This window comes from Trematomus bernacchii, unplaced genomic scaffold (assembly GCF_902827165.1).
Source record: "Trematomus bernacchii unplaced genomic scaffold, fTreBer1.1, whole genome shotgun sequence".
NCBI classification, from domain to species: domain Eukaryota; kingdom Metazoa; phylum Chordata; class Actinopteri; order Perciformes; family Nototheniidae; genus Trematomus; species Trematomus bernacchii.
In genome coordinates this window covers 1,506,985-1,531,673 of record NW_022987797.1, presented here as the reverse complement: position 1 = coordinate 1,531,673, position 24,689 = coordinate 1,506,985, and the positions used below count along the sequence as shown (strand labels likewise).

The window sequence follows — 24,689 nt, the reverse complement described above, 5'->3', positions numbered from 1 at the left end:
TAAAGACACTTTACATCAAATACAACAGCACAGTTTGTTCAGAATATCAGTATGAGTATGAGCACCCTCTGTCCTTAGACCCTCACATCGTACAAGGAAAAACTTCCAGAGAAAAACCCACATTTCAAAGGGAAAAATGAGAGAAACCTCGGGGAGAGCAACAGAGGAGGGATCCCTCTCCCAGGATGGACAGAAGTGCAATAGATGCCGTGTGTAAATCGAAGAGATAATACATTTTACAGCGTAGATAGACCGCATGACAAATAAAGAAGTGTAATGTAAACATTTACATTATTATTATGATTATTTAATATATAAAGACTATATATTATTGAATTACAAGATTAGATATACTTTATTTGATCTCAAATATTGATGTGTTCAAATGCTCTTCTAAACAAAACTGAAAGTCCATGAAAAGTTGTCTTTCTGTATTTGTGAATGAAGCGCCATCTCCTGGTTAAATCCTGAAATTAAAAATCTGGCAACGCCCTCTTGGAAAATAGTGGGAGGGCTTAACATTCCCAGATGCTGGTAGCAGGCAGGTAGCAGGCAGGTAGCTGTAAGCTGGAGTGCTACATCTGTAGCGGTGATTGCACGTCAGTAGGGTGGCTGTTCGAGAATGAGCTGCCTTTAACGGAGAGGACATTTTGACCAAAAGTGGTCCGTCTATGGTGTATTTCACAGTCTCCTCTGGTTTCTGACCTAGTGCAGCGTCCAGTGTGTTTTTTGTGGATGAATTACCCTAGTGGGGGGGGGGGGCAGTCCATGTAAACATTTATAAATAAAACACATACTTTTAAAAGACTTAAAATTGTCAAAACTCAAGAAATTGTGTTTTTCAAGGATGGCACAGTGATGGTATGAATATGGCTTTCTGTCAAACACCTTGATAGCTCTCTTGTACAGCTGTTCTATCGGTTTCAGGTTTGTGGCACAAGCAAACAACCAGTTTGTAAAACAGTATTCAATGTGGGATAGAATCATACAATGGAGGTATGACTTTGCAGCATTGACAGTTAAGAAAGGTCTGATTTGTGATTCTAAAGAAAATATTTCAATTTGAGGTATTGGCTTCACCATTGTAGCATATATTACTATAGGAGAACTTTTTATGGGAAAATAACTGTTGTTTGTAGTCCAAGATGTATGAGTTTAAAATTAAAAAAATAAATAAAAACAGCTAATTTAATTTTGAAAAAAACAATATAATTGGGAGTAAACAAATGTGGGGCTTTGGATCACCCATTGTAATGGTGCATATTATTGACAACCAATATCTGATAGGGAGAAGGGGTCACTAAACCCACCCTGCAGTTGTTTTACTTGCAGCTTTAACCTGTTAAGCCCTGAGCCTGTTTTTCAGGTCTCAGGCTCGAAAATGACATTCCCAGAACAAATGACCATATCTTCCCTTCTAAAAGGGTTAAATTAATAATCTTTTTTCTCAAAGTAATGATAAACCTGTGAGTTGGATGTAGAAAAGTCAGAATCAATATAGATGTTTTTTATTTGAAAGAAAATTCAAATTTTACATAGTAAAAAACTGTAAATTATAGTGTCCGTCCAAAAATTCTTTTTTACTTATTGTGAAAACCACCCTTGGATGATGGGTTAGTAGACTAAAAGCTTTAGGAATCTAAAGTACAACATATAATAAGTACCCTGTATCAAGATTGATGCAAAACAAGTGACATTTGACCTTTATAGAGAGATTTAGCAAAAAGAAACCACTTCTGGGGTCATTTGGGTGGATTTTCCATATCTCTGGCCCCCCTTGCTCGATTTTGATGGTTGACACCTCTTTCTGACCGTTAGAGCCAATAGAATCGAAGGGGGAGTCCCCGACACACACACGTTGTGAAGAGAAGAGGTGGGGGCTTCGCGCATGTAATTTTGCATCAGAGTGGACCTATCTCTAGCTTTGACATCTGGAAACGGAAAAGCAGTTTTAATGCTTATGGATTATCAGAAATCATTTCAAAGGGACACAGACACATTAGATTAACCTATGGATTAACTTCAGCAGCGTTTTTATCGTTTTAATGCCATTGAAGACCACTTTGGAGAGACTACAGAGCCAAGGTAAATATGTTAGCATTTTTAGCTACCTAGCTTCACCTGTTTTGATGTCCGTTTTTACTTATAACGTCGAAGTCGTTAGATTCTGTGTCACCTCACGATGTGAAATGATGTGTTGGATGTGGTGAAAAGATAAATAATAAGGTTTTGTGAGTGATTTCGGTGCAGTAAGGTGTTAGCATTTTTCGCTCGTTGCTAATTCAGAGGCTCAGTGTTATCATTGTGGGTTTTCTTTTGAAAAAATAATAAAAATGATCAGTTAGATGAGTTTCTTCCCGTTACATGGATATAAAACATTCATAGTTTTATTAAATGAACATGCCCTCAGACAGTTTCCTGCAAGATGTTGCGGCAGTACCCCGGTATCGGGGTCTCTCGGGCTTAACAGGTTAAAGGGAGTGCACGGCACCAGATTATAATAATAATAATAATAATTTCAATTTTTATAGCGCCTTTCAAGAGACCCAAGGATGCTTTACAATGGGAAACAAAACAACAAAATAATAAGGAGGAAAGAAAGGTTGGAGATCGGCCGGTAGTTGCTGGGGTCCTCAGGGTCAAGACCAGGTTTTTTAATGATGGGGGTGACAGCTGCTATCTTGAAGACGGCTGGAACCTTGCCTGATTCCAGGGAGGAGTTGATAATATTAACAATGGTGGAGCAGAGGATGGGTAGGCAAGTCTTGACCAGGGCAGAGGGCATGGGGTCGAGGGAGCAGGTTGCAGCCTTAGCTTTCGAGACAAGTTTGGCGACCTGAAGGGCATCCACTGGTGCAAAGGAGGAGAGACAACATTGAGGCAGGTGTGAAGTTGAGGGAACAGTGACCAGAGGTGGCGTTGCGTGTGAATAAGAGGGGGCAGGGGCCCGGAGTTCCTGGTGGATGGAGTTGACTTTGTCCTCAAAGAAGTCAAGGAACCTGGTGCAGAGCTCAGGGGCGTCTGCTGGGTTGGGGTGGTCAATTGGGCGGAGTAGGCGGTTTATGGTGGAGAAGAGCATACAGGGGTGGTTTTGCTGGTTCCTGATTTTTACCTTGGCTCTGTAGTCTCTCCAAAGTGGTCTTCAATGGCATTAAAACGATAAAAATGCTGCTGAAGTGAATCCATAGGTTAATCTAATGTGTCTGTGTCCCTTTGAAATGATTTCTGATAATCCATAAGCATTAAAACTGCTTTTCCGTTTCCAGATGTCAAAGCTAGAGATAGGTTCACTCTGATTGAAAATGACATGCGCGAAGCCCACACCTTTTCTCTTCACAACGTGTTTGTGTGGGGGACTCCCCCTTCAATTCTATTGGCTCTAACAGTCAGAAAGAGGTGTCAACCATCAAAATCGAGCAAGGGGGGCCAGAGATATGGAAAATCCACCCAAATGACCCCAGAAGTGGTTTCTGTTTGCTAAATCTCTCTAAAAAGGTCAAATGTCACTTGTTTTGCATCAATCTTGATACAGGGTACTTATTATATGTTGTACTTTGGATTCCTAAAGCTTTTAGTCTACTAACCCATCATCCAAGGGTGGTTTTCACTATAAGTAAAAAAGAATTTTTGGACGGACACTATCATTTACTATGTAAAATCTGAATTTTCTTTAAAATAAAAAACATCTATATTGATTCTGACTTTTCTACATCCAACTCACAGGTTTATCATTACTTTGAGAAAAAGGATTATTAATTTAACCCTTTTAGAAGGGAAGATATGGTCATTTGTTCTGGGAATGTCATTTTCGAGCCTGAGACCTGAAAAACAGGCTCAGGGCTTAACAGGTTAACGCCCACATAAAATCAATCTCAAGGACTGCCTTTTTTCATCTACGTAACATAGCAAAAATCAGGCATAACTTGCCTCAAAACGATGCAGAGAAACTAGTCCATGCATTTGTTACTTCAAGGCTGGATTATTGTAACTCTTTATTATCAGGGTGTACCAAGAAGTCAGTTAAGTCACTTCAGCTGATTAAAAATGCTGCAGCACGTGTACTAACCAGAGTTCGGAAAAGGGACCACATTACTCCAGTTCTGGCTGCCTTACACTGGCTCCCTATAGAACACAGGATAGAATTTTAAATTCTTCTTCTCTCCTACAAAGCCCTTAATGGGCAGGCGCCATCTTACCTTAAAGAACTCATTATACCCTACTGTCCTACTAGGGCATTGCATTCCAAGAATGCAGGGTTGTTGGTTGTTCCTAGAGTTTTTAAAAGTACAATGGGAGCCAGAGCCTTTTCTTATCAAGCTCCACTTTTGTGGAATCAGCTTCCAGTTTGTGTTCGGGTGGCAGACACCCTATCCGTTTTTTAAGAGTGCGCTTCCTTTTTGATAAAGCTTATAGTTCGGGCTGATTAGATTCAGCCCCTAGTTTTGCTGCTATAGGCTTAGACTGTCGGGGGACACCTTACTTCTTCCTTCTCTCTGTCTGTACCTGTGTACTCTCATGTTCCGAATAACCCAGCTTCCCCCAAATTTCTTTTTGGTGTCTATCTACGCTGGGATCCTGAGTCGTGGCTGATCCTGAGTCCTGATCTGAGTCCTGGATTTCGAGTCGTGGATTGTTGACATCCTCGTGGATTCATTTTCTTATTATAGACACATGCATTTCCAAACATTTGGTCTACCTATGTTGTAAATGTATTATCTTTTCGATTTACACACCGTCCTGGGAGAGGGATCCCTCCTCTGTTGCTCTCCCAGAGGTTTCTCCCATTTTCCCCTTTAAACTGTGGGGTTTTTCCTTTTTTGGAAGTTTTTCCTTGTACGATGTGAGGGTCTAAGGACAGAGGGTGTCGTATTGTCATATTGATATTCTGTACAAACTGTGAAGTCCACTGAGACAAATGTAACATTTGTGATATTGGGCTATATAAATAAACATTGATTGATTGATTGATTAAAGTATTTATACCGTGAGTTCTGTGCTAAGTGCGTTAGAATTTTTTCCCTCAGGGCTAATTCCGAGGCTTGGTATTACCCTTGTGTTTCGTTTGGCTAAAAATGGTTCATATCGTCAGTTAGCTGAGTTTCTTCCCGTTAAGTGGGTACGCATCATTAATAGGTTGTTAAATGTTAAGAAGCCCTGAGACACAGTTTCGTGAAAAAAAAAGAAGCTTAACAGGTTAATGCGGTTAACTCCCCAGCCCTAATTAATTTATTCAACGCAGCTCACTTTAGCACAGGAAACTCTTTTTGCCATAATATTTAATTAAACATTAACCTGTTAAGCCCCCGGGGGCTCCCGCAACATCTTGCAAGAAACAGCGTCTGAGTGAATGTGTCATACCCACTTAACGGGAAGACACTGAGCTACCTGACGATATGATCCATTTTTACCGAAACAAAACACAACTCTAACGCCAAGTGTCTGAATTAGCACTAAGCGAAAGAGTGCTAACGCACTTAGCACATAACTCACGGTAAAAATATTGTTTACTTTGTGAAACTTTTAAATGATTACTGATAATCCATCATAACATTTATGTCAATAAGGCCTAATCCCAAACCACTCCCTCGACCCTACCCCTCTGTGACGGAGTGAACTCTGTCTGTAGCCACACTCGCAGCTAAACGAGGCTCCCTCCTGTCAGATGGAGGGAGTAAATACAGCGGCAAGCATTGGGACTAACTCCCCTCTCTCCCGCAGAAACAGGAAATGCCGTAACGGTTTCAAATCAGCATCTCTTAGACAAAAAATGTAAATTAATAACTCAAATAAAACTCCAAACATCTTTCATTGTGTTACTTTTTTGTAAAGCTCTTTTAGTTTTAAACCTGATGTTTATAAGCTTCTTAGTTTTTGCAACAGTCTGTAAATATACACAACTTTATAATAAAATGCACACATTTACCTTTTTCTAGACTAAACACAGGTATGATCCTAAGTTAAACAAATATGAGGTTATCATGAGGTTGTTAACATCGCAATTTATCAGTTTGCTGGAACTGTTTGTAAACAACGTGTTTCCTGACGGACACACACAGCGTGACTCTGGTCAGGTAGAGACCGGTCTCCAGTCAGCACCGCTGCAGACTCGCTGTTTGAGGGCTTGATAGCCCACTCCCCCTCCACACCGCTCCACACTCGTTGGTTTGGAACAGCACTTAAAGGGGACCTATCATGCAAAATGCACTTTTGTACGTCTTTAATACATGAATATGTGTCCCCGGTGTTCCAGGGAACTCACCAAGTGTCAGAAAACACAACCCTCTCTATTTTCCTCCATACCCAAATCTCTAAAAAAGGGGCTGCAACGGATCTGATAAAAACTGATCCAGATTTGAACACTGTCCTGACGTCAGGACGGTGGCGCTACGGCTATTGGGCCAACTTTCCACCTATCAGGGGAATGTGGGGTTGGGCCACGGCCGGCCATTGCTGCTCGAAAGCGCTGGAGACGCTGTAGTACATATGCCAGGCCTGTAAGTGGCGCTGTAGTCTGCCACAAAAGCAGCGAAGAAGACTTCCCGCGCATGGTTACCATGGTTACCCTTCTGTTTATTCTCCGCTGTGGCTTTTTTTCTCCCTCCCCGAGGCAAGCGTTTGCTCCTGCTGCTTTAATTCAATGCAATCCCTCCCCGTCGAGGCAAGCACTGTAATTCTCTCCGGTTAGTCCACCAGCAGATGACAAACACCTACCTCTCCGCCTCTTCCAAGGAACGAGGGGACCGTGCGGCAGAGTTTCAGTTTCAGTTTCTTTCGCCGGTCAAGATGTCCGTTAAAGTTTAAATCTTCCGGACAAAATTAGAAAAGTGCCGGTCAAAGGTCTTCTTTGTTATTTATTGAGCTTTAAAACAAATGAATAACGACTCTATATAATAAAACACGGAGGACGGAGATCTATTTTTCTCCCCCTCTTCTGACGTGATCAGAGCACGCTATCCTCTCCTGCAGGGGGGCGTGGTCAGCTGCAGCTCACAGAATCAGCCCCCTGCAAAAATAGGGCTGGAGAACAGCAAATAGAGCGAAATGAGGCATGGCTAAAATGCATGATCTGTTTGGTATTTTGAAAACAGAAACGTATAAATATACCTTTATATAGGTATGGCCCTACAATATATCATTTAAATATAGCATGATAGGTCCACTTTAATGTGGCGGACCCTCCGCGTGAACGCGCAACCGGAGGGGTAGTGTGTAGGGGGCGATTTGGGATTGGGCCTAAGAGTAGTTTTCATATATAGCTGCTATGAGAGCTACGAGAGCTTCTGGTTTTGGGCATGCTGGCTGCGCATCCTCTCATTCACCAATGGTAATATTTAGATGGATTTAGGTACTCCCTCTCGATTCTATTGGCTCTAACGGTTCAAAAGTGGTGTCAATCATCAAAATCGACCGATGGGTTCCAGAGATATGGCAAATACACCCAACTGACCCCAGAGGTGTTTTTTTTCTTTCTAAACCTCTCTAAATGGGTCAAATTTCAATTGTTTTGCATCAATCTTGATACAGGGTACTTATTATATGTTACATTTTTTTTACTATGTTCAATCTGAATTTACTTTTAAATAAAAACATCTATATTGATTCTGACTTTTCTACATCCAACTCACAGGTGTTTCATTGCTTTGAGAAAAAAGATTATTAATTTACCCCATTTAGAAGTGAAGATATAGTAATTTGTTCTGGGCATGTCATTTTCGAGCCTGAAACCTGAAAAACAGGCTCAGGCCTTAACAGGTTAAGCTAGCTAACTAGCTTACATTTTCTCTAACGCTAACATTAGCTATAGCCTAGCCTTTCTAATTTACCTTCATTCACTTCAGGGTACAGGACATTATGTTTCCTCATAATCAACTCTTACATTATCATCCTCACTGATAAGCAAGGGTTACAGATTGATTTTAAGGAACATATTGTGAAGGAAAGTGTTTCTTTCACGCATTTAAACTGATCTGTTCGTTAAGTCATGTAGAAATAGAATGCTTGGTTTCTCCTCGAACAACCACACTCTTATTTCAGTGTAGAGCATCAGATTAGATAAACGGATGAAAGCTATAGGGGAAGAACTGTACAAAAATACTTAAATAAAGGAATAAAAGGAATTGGGCTGTGCAAAAAGTTCTCTTTTGTCTTTCAGCCTATTTAGTTCAGGCAGAACTTGAATCAAAGACAAAAAAAAACAAGAACTTGACAGTAACGGAACACAGGCAAATAAAACGCCCATAAAAACTCTCTGGCTTTGTATAATTATCATCATCCTCTCCCCTGACCAGAGTCATTGCAGATCTGTGTGTGTGTATGCGTGTGTGTTATTGTTTGCTGTGGAAGTACTTTGGGGATCCCCGCTATGAAAATCCGGACGTAGCACTGAGTGGGCAGAGGAAGCTCACTCAAGCCTGCAGCTATAATGAGGCCTTGTAATAAACAGATAACACTGTTTGATTCTGCTCTGCTCCTCCATCTCAACTCCTAAAGCTCCCTCTTTTTATTTTTAATTGCACCACACGATTTGGAATAACTGCTCCTTTTCTTCAAAAAAAGAAAAGCAAAACATCTCCCACGGCGGCTGAGAACAAAGCAAAAACAGGCTTCAGGCTTTCGTTTCATGTTTTAATAAACTCATAAAGAGAAATATTTAGAGTCAAACAACAGGGAGACATATTGCCTCCCAGTGTAGGAGAATCTCCTCAGCATGAAATTGTTAAATGTGTGTAAATAAGGTGGCAATGAAATGTAAAATAACTGACTGGTATTGGGGATGGCTCAGGCAAATTAAAGAAGACCTAATGAAGATAATTGGTTAGGACAGGAGGAAGAGGAGAAACAAAAGTCTAGCTTAGTCTCCTAAAAAGCTACGTTTCCCATACAACATAATTACATTGTCAACTACTTTCCAAGCTAGGGTATTTTTGCCGGAAAATATCTTTAGAAAAAGACTGAAGACAGGAATTCATGAATGCAAGGTGGTTTATTGCAACAAAAGAAAAAACAAATTGGGTCAACATAACTTTTTAATATAGTCCTGGAAAGTCTGTATATGGAGGAAAGTATACTTGGTGGAATCAGTATGGGCAACACAGGTTGCCATGTCAGACTATCAATAAGTAACATTGTAATTAAAATACGTCAATAAACACTGAAAAAAGGTTTTCGAGCTATACTCCATCCAATTCAGTGGCGGTTCTAGAACATTTTACATGGGGTGGCAAAGGGGGGGCAAGAGGTCATGCCAGGGTGGCATGGGAGGGCTTACAGTACGTGGTATTTTATACTGTATATATAACCTTTTTATTGTTAACCCCTGAGCCTGTTTTTCAGGTCTCAGGCTCGAAAATGACATTCCCAGAACAAATGACCATATCTTATTTTTTACTTATAGTTAAAACCACCCTTGAATGATGGGATGGTAGACTAAAAGCTTTAGAAATCCAAACTACAACATATAATAAGTACCCTGTATCAAGATTGATGCAAAACAAGTGAAATGTGACCTTTTTAGAGAGATTTAGCAAAAGAAAACCACTTCTGGGGTCATTTGGGTGGATTTTCCATATCTCTGGCCCCTCTTGGTCGATTTTGATGATTGACATCTCTTTTTAACCGCTAGAGCCAATGGAATCGAGGGGAACTCCCACATACACACACACATGACCAAATAAGGAGTGAGAGTGACGCGTAGCCAAAACCGGAAGCTGCGATAACTCTGGTGGCTACCATTAGCAGCTAATTTTTATTCTCCAATTTTTACATAAAAATGGAATTATGGATTATAAATAATTTTTTCAAAGTGACAGACACATTGGATTAACCTATGGATTAACCCTCAGCAGCGTTTTTATCGTTTTAATGCCATTGAACACGACTTTTGATCAGAATAACAGCTAAGGTGAGACGATGTCCCGTTTTTGTTCCGTAATGCTACGTGTTGTGATGTCTGTGTTTGCTTCCCCTGTCACGACTTCTGATCGCTCAGTGATGATACTATACCTATATAATCTGTGGAGTCTCAGCTTTAATCGGATATCTTGTACTTGCAGTTACGATAAGTAATAATGGTATCTTTATCTTGGGGTCATTTAGACGCTTCTTATGAGACTTGTGTTTTGTTTTGGTCAAAATGGTTCGTATCGTCAGTTAGCTGAGATTCTTCCCGTTAATCTGGTATGACACATTAATAGGTTTTTAAATATTAAGAAGCCCTGAGACACAGTTTCGTGAAAAAAACTACCCGGAAAAACACCTGAGTGAAGAGACTTGTTTACTATTTGAAGTAGATTTGAGGCCATGCAATGAAAAACATCTTTGAAAAATCCTGTTGGAATAATATCAAGGCAGCAGGAGGAGGATTTCAGAAGTTGAATAATGTCCTCTAGGTTTTTATCATTAATCTGATGGAATTGTGTCATGGTGTTTGAATTGATATTAGGTGGACACAGGGACAACACATTTGCTGTACCTGATGCAGAGGCACTGACTGCTTGTCTAATTTTCCAAATGTTGTCAGTGAAGAAGGAGGCAAAGTCATTGCAGGCCCTGGTGGATAGAAGTTCAGAGGCTACTGACACTGGGGGGTTAGTTAGTCTGTCGACGGTAGCAAACAAGGCACGTGCGTTGTTTTTGTTTTTGGTAATGATGTCAGAGAAGAAAGACTGTCGTGCGTTTTTCAATTCCAAATTATTAAGGCCAAGTCTCTCTTTATAGATTTCAAAATGAACCTGGAGATTTGTTTTTCGCCACCTACGTTCAGCTTTTCGACACTCTCTTTTTTCTGTTTTCACGGTCATGGCCTTTCTCCATGGAGATATTTTCTTGCCAGACACTTCCTTTACCTTAGTTGGAGCAATGGCATCTATAACATTTTTAAATTTTGAATTAAAATGATCTACTACAGATGAAGCGTCTTATTTTGGACAGTTTAAAGTGCGAGGGTCGTGATCTGTTCATGCACGTTCCGTGATGGCCGGCCGGCCCCCAGTCAGACTTGATACCGCCCCCATGATAAATACATTTAATTATTGTGAAGCCAGCTGCAATGGATCATTGATCCACCAGGGGGTGCAGTGGGGTTCCACACTGGAGTCATGTGAAATCAACTTCTAAATAATAGATGTTGTTTAGTCGGAAAAAACGAACGAGCCGGCTCTCCCGATTTTTAATCCTAATTTAATCATCATCATTGATGTTTATGTTCGCCGAATTGACATGAAATCACTGACAAATATGAATATTCTGTATTCAACTTCATTGAAACGATCAGGATGGGTGTTATTTTTCCCCACAATGACCAAGTCGCTGCAAATGATCCCATGTATTACATGTACATGGCCACATTCTCAACAAAGTTACGTAACGAAACATTCTGTATTCCTTGCTTACTTTTTATTTAATGCTTTATAACAGCTGGAATAGTTCGTTTAGAACAGGCACCTCACTCGCAATCTGCTCCTCCGCAACGCCTACCACCTACCTCCGGCTGAAATTATGAATGTACAGTAAGGCATAGTAATCATAGATAACACGGCAGGGTCCGTTACAGTTTGTTTTCATCTGATTTCAAATATTTCAAATGTCTGAAGTTAATAAATACATTCTCAGTGTTCAAGTCAATAATAGTCATATAAGAAAAGTACTGATCTAATAACAGAGATTTTATAAGGACTTTTCAATGTTCGACATCGCTCATGTGAAATACAGTAAACTGGATGTTGTGGTGCCGAGAGGCGGGGTATCAAAAGTACAAGCTAAACTTTTATTTAGCATCTGAACACACTTGTAAACAACGTGATGCCCGGGAAGCGAAGACCCGGCGGAAACAGCTGGTCTGGTTCACTAAAATGTCCGTGTACAGTATATCTGGTACTAATGTATAGCGGATCTTTGTTAAGATCCATATGTCACGGATATAACTATATATTGAGCTTTAAAACAAATGATATATATTATAATAAAATAAACACCGGCTGTTGTTATGCCTGCTGTAACGTTTACTTTCTCCGTTCTCCGCTTAAGTAATTATTACTTCCTGGTTAGCTTTCCGCTCGAAATTTAAATCTGAAAATGGCAAAATAACGGAGAAAAAAACGTTCACAGAGAAGACGACAACAATTGTCACTTGCACTTGTCATTTAGCATCTGAACACACTTGTAAACAACGTGATGCCCGGGAAGCGAAGACCCGGCGGAAACAGCTGGTCTGGTTCACTAAAATGTCCGTGTACAGTATATCTGGTACTAATGTATAGCGGATCTTTGTTAAGATCCATATGTCAGTAGAGATGGGATGGCAGAAGGTGCTATATATATATATATATATATAATTCCAAAGCTGGTAAAGACCTTTCAAATTTAGCAATAATAGTCATATAAGAAAAGTACTGATTTGTTCTTGAATCAACTTTTTTATGGAAAATGTTTTATGTAATTTTATTTCATTTTAAATAAAATGAAAGACATTCACAGTTAATGTAATTAGATATACATTATTAATGCCATACATTTTTAAATGTAATTAGATATACATTATTAATGCCATACATTTTTGCATAAATATTTATTCAGTATGATAGCTGTCTAACAGAAGTTAAATCCATTTCTCACTTATTCTGACAATGTACTTAACCCCAAATAAAAGAACCCAATAAAAATAGTTGTTAAATAATAGTGAAGTCACGTTGTAATAACAATAACTCATCTCTCTCGGTTTTTTTTGTTTTCTTTGTGTGCTTTGCCAAAAGCCACTGTGTCAAGTGTCCTAGTTGGGTTACCGTAACGAACAGCAGCCGGCTCTCGATTTTTAATCCTAATTTAATCGTTTATGTTCGCCGAATTGACATGAAATCACTGACAAATATGAATATACTGTATTCAACTTCATTAAAATGTTATTAACGTGCCTAAACTCAGTAATTCACTAAAAAATTACTGATCCCTCCGCGTCGCGGAGGGATCTTGATCCCTGGGTGTTATTTTTCCCCATAATGACCAAGTCGCTGCAAATTATCCCGCTTATTACATGGCCACATTCTCAACAAAGTAACGACATGACTCCCAATATTAATTAAAATGCTTTTATGGATTTAGAAAATATTTTTATTGATTTAAAACATAGTTCTATGTATTGATTTAAATTTACATGCATCCGCTAAGAAAAATAGTCCGTTGTTACCGTTTTTTAAACAGTCAGAATGAAACGGCAGCTCTCAGCTGTGTGTTCACACTCCTAACTCTGATCTTTCTTTTCCAACAGTTAAGTTAACTGTAGGTTACTCTGAGTGACAAGCTTACAGTTAGTGAAGTAACACTTTTTTTTTGTGAGTCACGACCTCGCTGTTTCATTCTAACATAACGCTCCAAATATGACTGTTTCCACTCGGACTTCAATACAGCAACACCATTGTTTGGTTTCCATGGTAGCGTGTCTCTTTAGTAGCGTGCACTCCTTTCCTGTAAATTACAGGTCCAGCCAGGCAAAACAGTAATATGAAATATAAACGTTAGTTTTTAACTGAAATGATCAAATAAAGTCAAAATGTCACAGTGTTTACAAACATTGACCATACCGTTCACCTGCCCCCACCCCACTCTTTGTTTAAAACGAATTGGCCATCGGAATGTGTGTGTCCCAACCCCCCCCTGTGATATCTCTTCACAGGGGGGAGAGAGTTAGACGCTCGTGAATTGTCAACGGGGGGGGGGGGCCTCTCTGCACGGAGGAGCCGCGGAGAAGTGAATCACAGTGATCTGCTATTTTAAAGTAAATTCAACACATATCGACTCTAAATATAGCATATATTAAGAACGAGAAAGTGTTAACATCGTTTTTTGTAAACATATGACCAATGTGCGAGGGTGATGACATCAGAGCATCGTCCTATGGGCTTAGCCCCGGACAGGTACAACAGGGGGGGTAGTTACTCATTTACATGTCAAAAAGCAACATACAGTAGGCGGGTGGGGGATGGTGAACGTTTACATTTCTCTACAGCAGTGGTTCCCAAACTTTTTGTGCCCAAGGCACACCAAAGGACAAGTAAAAATCTCAAGACACACCTATTGTGCGAAATAGCCCTTATAACACGTGTTATCACTCATATCATGTAAAATATCTGTAAATGTGCATAATTATTTACTAATGCCAAATAAAATGTATAGATAGAACAATCAGTGGTTCAAGTTAGTATATTCCTCAGTGTAACATATCCACTAGTTGCAAAGCTTAAACATTTTTATATATTTTTTTATTTTAAGGGAAAGGATGTTTTCACTACTCAGTTTGTCAACTATGTTACGGACAAACTTGATGTCATTACAATCATTTGATTAAGTCCTGCACTTCAAGTAAAATCAAATTTGAAAGGCTCTTGAGTCTATTCTACCATATATCCAAAGATTTTTTAAAGTTTAAAAAATAATTGTATTAAAGTTTTGTTTTTTCATGTGATATGTTCAGCACTGTCATTAAGTTTAGGGATATTTTGTATTATAAAACTACCATACAGGTCATTTTGATAGTTTTAAGAGATGTCATGTAAAACTCCAACCTGTGTAGATATACATTATACTATAAAGGATATCAGAAGCACTATTTTAGATATTTTAAATTTGAAAAAATGAGGTGCAACATAGTTGACAATGAAAGTCAAACATTTGACGCAAATAACATAGTTGACTGGACACATTATTAACCATCAGCACTATGTTAATTTCAAGGCAGAAGTGCAAAATTCCATTGATAATGATGTGTAATGACGTCTACATGTCGTACAAATTGTCAACTAGGTTACCTGTCAACTAAGTTACTACAGTTATTACAGTACTGGGTAACTCAGTTGACAGGTAACCTAGTTGACAATTTCCCTATTTTGACCCATCATTTCAATGGTAGGCCTTGCCTGGATGACCACATGTCATTTTCTTGAACAGGTTAACATCACATTTGCACATATAATTGAATTAAAATCATTAAACAATTGTAAACCATAACAATGTACGTAACATTGTTGATTGTCAATGAGTATATTAATTGACCATGTGCTATTATACATAAAATATTGTAAAAATGTAGAGGACAATCACCACAGTGTGTTCAAAATGTCTGCCAAAGAGGAACATGGCATCATGTGATGCTGGTGACATGGTATTGGGACAAACAATTTTTGAGTTAAAGGGGGAAGTTCTGTTAGTAACATAGTTGACAGAACTTTTGCGGACATTCATATATTAAGATATTTAAATTATTTAAAGGGGGAAATCAATTAAAAATATGTTATTATTCTTTAGTATTTAGACTTTTGAAATAAATGAATCATTTTTTAAATTTACTTTAATGGTTTTTATTCATTATTTTGAATCCAAGACACCCTCAACTGAAAAACGGACATAGCAAAAACTGACAATTTAAGAACATCATGACACATTTCAAGCTAAATAAAGCATAGGATGCACATAATGTTTGTGTGATATTATAACATGCTTTCCAATAATAGGCAAAATATGATATTTTTGAAGAAAATAGTTAGAATAATTATAATTATCATCAATGGACATCAATGGACATGGAATGTACCCTAAATTGTAGAATCACTCAGCAGTTACATACACCAAACCTTCCAGTTATATTCCTATCAATATTATGAAGGCTTTTACAGAAGGGTTTGGTCATATATAATTCATAGCCTGAATTATATAACATTTTATACCTAAAAACATGGTGAAAATTGATATTTTAGGGCTGTTGACAGTATTTTCTGATTTATGGAGTGATACAAAGAGATATCCAAAATCCCTTCTGTAAAAGCCTTAGATACTAATATGACTACAAAATGAAACAATAATTTTGATCCTGGCTTTATCCAAAGTTCAGATTTCGGTTCCTGAAATGTGTTAAAATATGCGCATATTTCATGAGATAATGGTTCATTTGGATATTTAAACATGCTATTTCAGAAAACTTGTAATACAAAAAACAATTGCCTTATTGTAAGTAATTAACTGGAGAAATATTTAGCTGATATCTTTAAGTTAAAAATACCCTATTCACCTGGGGTGTCTCGCCTTAATTAGATGTTTGATAAGTGCAGATCACATAGTAAAACACGTACACAGATACATTATTTTGTATTTTTATTAAATTCGACAATGTCAATTTCACTTTCCACTATGTCCACCGTTGTTTTTCACAACCAATGGCAGAACTTTATTGAGGCCTGTAATTAGTCAACTACAGGTCTCTTGAGTCAGTCTTTTTCTTCCAAAAAGCTTGTGACAAGATGTTATTGCTCTTGGGGCATTAAAAACAAGATTTTAACTTTAGTTTTTTATATAATATCTGCATTTTCTATTGTGAAAAACTAAGTCTTAGTTATTTAATATATAGCGCCATCTCCTGGTTAAACCCTGAAATTGGAGAATAGTGGGAGGGCCTAACATTCCTGAATACTGGTCTTTGGCAGGCAACTGGCTGGCAACTGGCTGGCAGTCGGCAGGAAGCTGTATGCTGGGGTCCAAAATAAGAGGCTCCATCTGTAGCTAATTTACTGAGATGTTAGCAGGGGCAAGTGTGGAAGAAAAATTCTGAGTAAACATTTCCCTAGTATTTTCAGTTAAATATCGCTTTGTGGTTACCTCTTTTTGAACATTTTTGTGAACAGAAATAGAGCTCTCAAAGAAAACACAGGAATGATCAGAGAGTGCAACATCAGTCACCACAACCTTTGAGATATTCAGACCCTTTGAGATAATTAAGTTCAGAGTGTGCCCCTTATTGTGCGTGAGCTCCGTCACATGCTGAGTCAGTCCATAGTTATCAAGAACACAAAACAGTTCTTTAGCCCCTCTGTCCTGGGGGTTGTCAACATGGATGTAAAAATCACCAACAATGACTAGACGGTCAAAGTCAATACACACTATAGACAGCAGTTCAGTAAAGTCATCAAAAAAGCTGGCACAGTATTTAGGTGGTCTATAGATATTTAGGAACAGAGCTCGAGAGGAGCATTTCAGTTGAAGGGCCACATATTCAAAAGAAGCAAAGTTCCCATAAGATCTCTTCCTGCATTGAAGGGAATCATTGAACAAAATAGCAACTCCACCCCCTTTCTTATGCATTCTTTCCTGACTCATAAAACTAAAGTTGGGAGGGGTTGATTCGATAAGAACAGCTGCACTGTTATTTTGTTCAATCCAAGTTTCCGTTAAAAACATAAAATCGAGATTGTGCTCAGTGATAAAATCATTGATTACAAATGTTTTTCCTGGCAAAGACCTGACATTTAATAAAGCTAGTTTAAGTTTGTTAAATACACTATCAGTAAGATTTTTTGTGACAAGCTGTGGCTGACATGGAATCACTGCTAAATTTGATAAACTCACACAAACGTTTGAGCACTTCCTGTTTCTAAGCTGATTCACCGTTCTTAATCTATTACCTATCAACACAGATATCGGCAAAGCTACTGGCAGGCAGGGCCCCGGCATGTCCTGGAAAGAGTTTAGAGTTTGTTTGTTTAGTTTTTGGACCTGGAATGTGTGCTGCTTTGAGGATGAACTGGTGTTGGGCAGAGATTAAGGTGAGTCTACGAAGGAACTGTATGATGGCTGGGGAGCGAGATTGGCCTTTGTTAAGGATCTCTACGACTGCACTGTTATCGGTGTGGATGAGTATGGCTTTCCTAGTCCATTCGTGCCCCCAAAGAATGGCAGTTATGATGATAGGATACAGTTCGTGAAGCGCGGATGAAGGAGAGAGCATCTGTGAATTGAGAGCTGTGAACTCAGGGGGCCAGGTGGATGAGAACCATCTCCCTGCATAGTAGCCGACGAAACCTATGGAGGGAGCTGCGTCCGTGAAGAGTTGAATATCCTCGGGTTTGGTGATGAGAAGGAGATGCCGTTCCACGAGGACAAGAAATCCTGCCAAACATGCATTTCCATTTTGCATGCATCGTCGAGAACCATTCGATCATGGATGGAGGGAACTGACGCCGCTCTGTTCAGCAGAAGGGTTTTGCTTGTGGTATTATGCGGATGGCGTAATTTAGGTGGCTGAGGAGGGCTAACAGCTGCCGTTTCGTGCATCTGTCTGCCTGTAAGTAGTTTGACAAGAGAAGAGTGATGCGCTGTACTTTCTCTGAGGGTAGAGAAGCCTGGAAAGACATTGAGTCCAGGGTGATGCCTAGAAACTCGATGGAGGTTCTAGGCCCTGAGGTTTTCTCTTCAGACAGAGGGATGCCAAGGTCTGAAAATGTTTGTATGAGTGTGTTCAGCCCATGGCGAGGGGGTGAGAATGTTGGAGTGACGATGAGAAAGTCGTCGAGAAGATGGAGCACGTAGGGGAGTCTGTGATTGTTTGTCAAGATCCAGCACAGAGCTTCTGAAAGGGAATCGAAGATTTTGGGACTGCTTCTGCAGCCGAATGTGAGGCGTACTGAGAACTAATAGGCTCCCTTCCAGTACACTCCGAAGAAACGCCAGAAGTCTGGGTGAATAGGCAATATTTTGAATGCACTGGTGATGTCTGCCTTAGAAAGCCATGCTCCGCCTGCTGAGCGGATGAGGGAGATGGCATGGTCAATGTTTGCGTATTGCATCGACAAGTCTGGGCTTGGAATGACGCTGTTAATGCTCGGGATGGCTGAGCCGTGTGGAGAAGACAGGTCTATTATGAGCCTCTTTTTTCCGGAGTATTTCCGATTAGCTATGCCTATTGGACTGATGCGGAACACTGGAAAGGGGGGATTATCAAATGAGCCTATCATGAATCCTTCTTTGACTTCTTTGGCCAGTAAGGTGTCGACGGTGTGAGGTTCTGTTAAAGCGGACTGAAGGTTGTGGCAGATGTGAGATGTGTCAGGCAGTATCTCTATGCCTGGGTGGAAACCGTGGGTGAAGCCATTGGTGAGAAAGTAAACAAACTGTCTATCTGGATTATTTTGTAAGGCGGTAGCTAGGTAGTTTACCTTGACGGGTGTGCTGAGGTGCCGTGCTAGTCAATCTGCTGGTGTGGTTGGGTTGTGGGGGCAGGTGCTCCTGGCATGAGCGCCGCCGCAGAAAGAGCAGATGTGCATTAGGCAGCAGCTAGAGAGAGAGCAGCCTAGGTCATAGAAGTTGTTACACATCTTCCTGCCTCCCTGGTAGAGGATTGGCCTTCCGCGTCTGTCGACGCCCATTAAAACAGGGGCGTTGGCTGATGAACGTTTGTTTGCGGGCCTAGGGATGATGGGAGGTGGGGGTGCGGCGGATGATAGGCGGTTGAAGGCTGAGGCGTTGCCTCTTGATGAAAAGGGGAGTGAGCGGGGTGGTTCAGGTGGTGGGGTGCATGCTGAGGCCGGGTGGGAGGGGGCTCCGCATAATTGGCAATAAAGGGATGCGCGTCCTGCGAAGATGCGGCAGTAAAGCTCAGAGTCCAGAGAGCCCCAGTATGTTCCCTGGTTAAACTGTTTAATGCGGCCGGCGGCTTGGCTAGCGAAGTGGACGACGTGGTAGGTGTAGAAACCTGAACCTCCGAAGCGTAAGGCCATGTTGAGCTCTATTTTTTATTTTTTTTTTTTAAACCTTTATTTAACCAGGTTAAAAAATCCCATTGAGATCAACGATCTCTTTTTCAAGGGAGACCTGCGGTACATTAGTTACACATAAAAACAACAGAAAACAAAAGGACATCACAACATAATTACAGGGGTATACATTAGCAACCTATTTACAGTGACAGGTATCCAATAACATTTCATCCAGCCGTGCTTTAAAATGATGCAAGGGAATCAAAATGCTCAGTTTCAATGTTTTGTGTTCCAAGCTAGAGGAGCAGCGCACATAAAAGCTTTAGTACCTAAAACAGTCCTAGCACTTGGCACATGTAATAAGAACACATCCTGGGATCTCAGGCAATAGCTACTTGCCACTCTCCGTGAGATCAAAGAGCATATATAAGTCGGTAGTTTACCCAGCATGGCTGTATATATGAATATGTACCAATGACTGAGCCTCCGACCAGTAAGTGAAGGCAGACCTGCCTTGGCATACAGGGTACAGTGATGAGTAAGTACTTTACAGTTAGTAACAAATCTCAGAGCACTGTGATAGGCGGCATCTAACCTTTCCAGGCAATGGGCAGGTGCATTCATATAGATCAAATCACCATAGTCTAGCACAGGTAAAAAGGTCACAGTGACTAGCCTTTTTCTGGCTTCAAAAGAGAAATAGGACTTGTTTCTGAAAAAGAAACCTAGTCTGACCCTCAGCTTTTTAAGCAGATTAGTGACCTGAAGTTTAAAAGTAAGACAATCATCAAGCCAGATACCAAGGTATTTATAACAGCTAACCACTTGGAGTACATGTCCTTGCATAGTCACAATATCCAAAGCAGTCTCTGGAGTCTTTTTAGCTTTAGAAAAGAGCATTACCTTGGTTTTCTCAACATTTAAAAGAAGCTTTAGTTCAGAGAGCTGAGTCTGAATAATGTTAAAAACAGCCTGTAATTTAACAACCGCCTCCTTAATGGAGGGACCTGCACAGTATATCACGGTATCATCCGCACAAAAATGTAAAGTAGCTTCATCCACATTTTCACCTAAACTATTAATGTAGATGGAGAATAAAAGTGGACCTAAAACAGAACCTTGAGGAACACCATTAGCAATGTTCAACCACTCAGAAGACAGCCCATCAAAGTGAACACATTGGGACCTTTCAGAGAGGTAGTTCACAAACCACCCCACTGCATGGCTGGATAAGCCAATACTGAGTAGCCTCTGCTTTAAGATGCGATGATCGACGGTGTCAAACGCTTTGGAAAGGTCAATAAATAGAGCTGCACAACTCTGCTTTTTATCTAAAATACTTGTAATTAGGGATGCTCCGATCGATCGGTCACCGATCGAGATCTGCCGATACTCACTCTCTACCGATCGATCGGTGCTCTCTAAACATGCCGATCGCGAGGGCCGATCGCATGACGTAAAATACATGACACTTTTCTCTGTGCGCGGCAAAACAAGCTCGCCAAAATGGCTTCACCGGTCTGGCATTATTTTAAGGTGTCCGAAAAAGACAGTAAAATAGCGGTATGCAACGTGTGTGTGAAGCAGAAATCCTGCAGCTCCACCCGCTGTGACGGACCGGTGAGCGGAGCGAAACACACAAGAGTTAGACCTAACACACTTAGCTATTTTATCTACCTCTGGAACATATCTAAACTAGTTATAAATATGTTTATTCTTCACTGTCGGCCTCACACATTACTGGATCAGCGAGCTGCATGAGACGATACTGACGGGCTGTCAGGAGAGGGAGAGAGGGGGAGAGAGGAAAAGAGAGCGCTTCCGCTCATTTCTCCCGTGGTATTATCCAAAGTGAATGTAAACTTGAATAATATACATAATTTGAATGTAATAATTAAGTTGATTGTTGTTTGTGGAAGCTCCAGTGAATGAGCGCCATTAACTGAGTTTTAAACATCACTTTAAATGGAAGATTTAAAGTGATGTTCAAATCTTCCATTTAGGCCCCGCCCACTCGATCGGATCGGCGATCGGTATCGGCCGATACTGATTCCGGCGATCGGCCCCAAAATTGGCGACCGGAGCATCCCTACTTGTAATGTCATTCACCACTTTCATTGTGGCAGTGATGGTGCTATGTTGCTTTCTGAAGCCTGACGGGATGTTTAGACAGGATATTAATTTTACATAAAAACTCCTTTACCTGTTCACTCACTAGGCGTTCAAGCACCTTAGCCAGAACTGACAATTTCGAGATTGGCCTATAGTTATTTAAAACAGTTGCCTCCCCTCCTTTTAGTAGTGGCAGGACATACGCTGACTTCCATACTTTTTGAATTGTATTTGTGCTGAGGGAGAGGTTAAAAAGAGAAGTAAGAGGTGGAGCAATAAAATCTGCAGCTATCTTTAAAAAGAAAGGTTCTACGTTGTCCGGGCCAGCCGGTTTCTTAGGATCTAACTTAGATAATGCTTCATGGACAACATTTACAGTAAAAGGAGTAAAACTGAAAGGGTTTTCCAGACCACATTGTTTAGAGTCACAGACTGTGGTGTTCACAGAAGCAGAGTTAGTCACAGAATCAAACATAGAACCGCAGGACACAAAATGCTCATTAAAACAATTTAACATACTAGCCCTGTCCGATATAGAGCCAGATGTTGTGGTAATGCACGGAGGTAGCTCATTTCGGATCTCACCGGTGGATATCGATTTTATGGCTTTCCAAAATTTCCTAGGATTATTTAGGTTTTCTGTAGTAACTGACAAATAGTACTTCGACTTAGCACTTTTGACATGTGAAGTGAAGCTATTTCTTAGCTGCCTAAAACGCAGCCATTCTACCTCTGAGCCTGATTTCCTAGCCTTTGCCCAGGCCTTGTTTCTCTCATGCAGGAGACTGGACAGTTCAGCAGAAAACCAAGGATTGTCTCGTCCCTTTACTCTAAAAGTACGTAGGGGTGCATGTCTATCTATAATTTCCATAAAACCAAGATAAAAATAAGACCATGCAGTTTCTACATCAGTACACAGATCGATTTTTCCCCAATCAAACCCAAACAGATCATGAACAAAACCCTGCTCCACAAAATGTTTTATGTGTCTCTTAATAATAATACGAGGTTTAACCTTTTGGACCTTAGTGTCCCTAATTGTGGCTACAACACAGTGGTCACTCACATCATTTGCAAATACTCCCACAGATGGGTATTTATAGGGAACATTAGTTAGAATGAGATAAATTAGGGAGGATTTATTAGGGGACTTAACGTTAGGGCGAGTAGGACTGTCAACAATCTGAGTAACATTCAGAGAGATACAAAGGTTTTTAAAATCCTCTGATACTGCAGTTAACCAGTCCCAGTTAAAATCTCCAAGTAGCACTATTTCCTTATAGTCTAGTTGCGATAAAAGTTTTGCTAGTGAAGACAAGGAGTCCTTGACAGCTGAGGGAGGTCTGTAACACCCCACCACCATGACTTGTTGCCCCTTTGCCACTTCTATATTTAAGGCTAAAAATTCGAATTGCTTACTGACAGATTTGGAAACCAATGTGGTTACACTGAACTTATTCTTAACATAAATGGCAACTCCACCACCTTTATTAGGCCGGTCGGTACGATACACATTATAACCATTTAAGGATATGTCAGAGGCCAAAATAGTTTTATTTAGCCATGTTTCTGATAACACAATGACGTCCGCGTCAGTCGAGCTTGCCCAAATGCGGACAAAATCTAGTTTACCTAACAGACTGCGCACATTCAAGTGGATGAAACCCAACCCAGACCTAGCTTTAAAATCAGCAGGAGTAGCGATCTGACTACTACTACTGGGCGGACCAGGGTTAGGTTGAACATTTCCTGACAGTAATAACAACAAAAAAAACAGGCATCTTTTCCTCTTAAACGACACACATACATTGTCCTCTACTTTAGAATCACCGGAAAAGTCTGCGAGAGTTTGATTAGAGTTTAAGAAGCAGTCCTGAAGAACCATCATCGCAGGCAAACAAAAAAGACAAACATATTTTGTCGAGCAGATTGTCTGCGACAAGGCAACCGGTAACTGTTTGTGTAACACATCCGACCCTTTGCAGGGAATGCCCACTGCGGGTGGCAGAACAGACCTGAATCCAGTAGACTTCTCAGAATGACTAGAGATCTTCTCATAGTCCAGAACAGTTAACAGGCACAGCAGAATCACGATATGGGCCATTTTCCCAGACCAGCACACAGTATCCGCGATGTTCCTGGGGCAAAAATCCTCCTCCTCACAGCAGCAAAAGACAGGCGAAAGCAGCAGCGTGGAAGCGCTCCGGTCTCTCCGTGGTAAAAGGTCTCCTCAGCAAAGCAGCACACGACACTGCAGCACACGACAGGTGGGAGCAGGCCTCCGCAACAGCAGAACCAGGACAGGTGGAAAGCAGGCCCCAGCCGCGGCAAATCCTCCTCCGCACAGCAGCACACGCCCAGTGGAAGCAGGCCCCAGCCCGAAGCGTGGAGCCACTCCGTCTCACCGCGATGTCTCCGGGATAAAATCCTCCTCAGTTATTGCTGTACACACGTGTATGAAACACAAATCAAATACACACTGTCCAGTATAACATGGAAAAATTAAGGCATGACTTTAAAACGGCTGCACCTCACTGTCTTTCTCCACGTGGCTCTGCATGTTCAATATCTTGTGGAATATGTCTCTTGGAATTGGATCAGAGTAAAGGCACTGATTACATTATGTTTCATCCGACTTAAAATCTCTGAATGCTTTATGTATAATGAGTTTGCTCGGGGGATCAATTCCAGCAGTGTGTGTCATCAAAATTCGCAGCTGTGCTAGTAGGCTTCAGCATGCGTTAGGACCAGTGAACAGAGTGAGCCTTAGAGATGGCTTCACTCTTATATAGCGGAGTGGGCGGAGCCTCGTGAAGCAACCGTATGTCCCCACTTCCGTGTGTCCCCGTGAGCAGGTAACAGAGTGAAGAGGTACTCGTCTAACTGGGTTCTGCGTGTGGGATAGACTGAGCAGATGACGTTGCGGTAAAGGGAAAAAGCTAGGGCGAACTCTGCAGGGGTTAAGTCCTTAGACCTCAGAGGTGATGGATTGCTAAACTGGACTAAACCGAAGCTGGTCTGCATTTCCCTGGGCTGGCTAGTGTCGATGATTGATGGCTGTAGTAG

At 40.7% G+C, this 24,689-nt stretch overlaps 1 pseudogene; it reads right to left on the bottom strand.

The window, feature by feature from the left end:
* Positions 1 to 2,557: 2,557 nt before the first annotated feature.
* On the bottom strand, positions 2,558 to 19,532 carry LOC117497866 (annotated as a pseudogene).
* Positions 19,533 to 24,689: the final 5,157 nt, after the last annotated feature.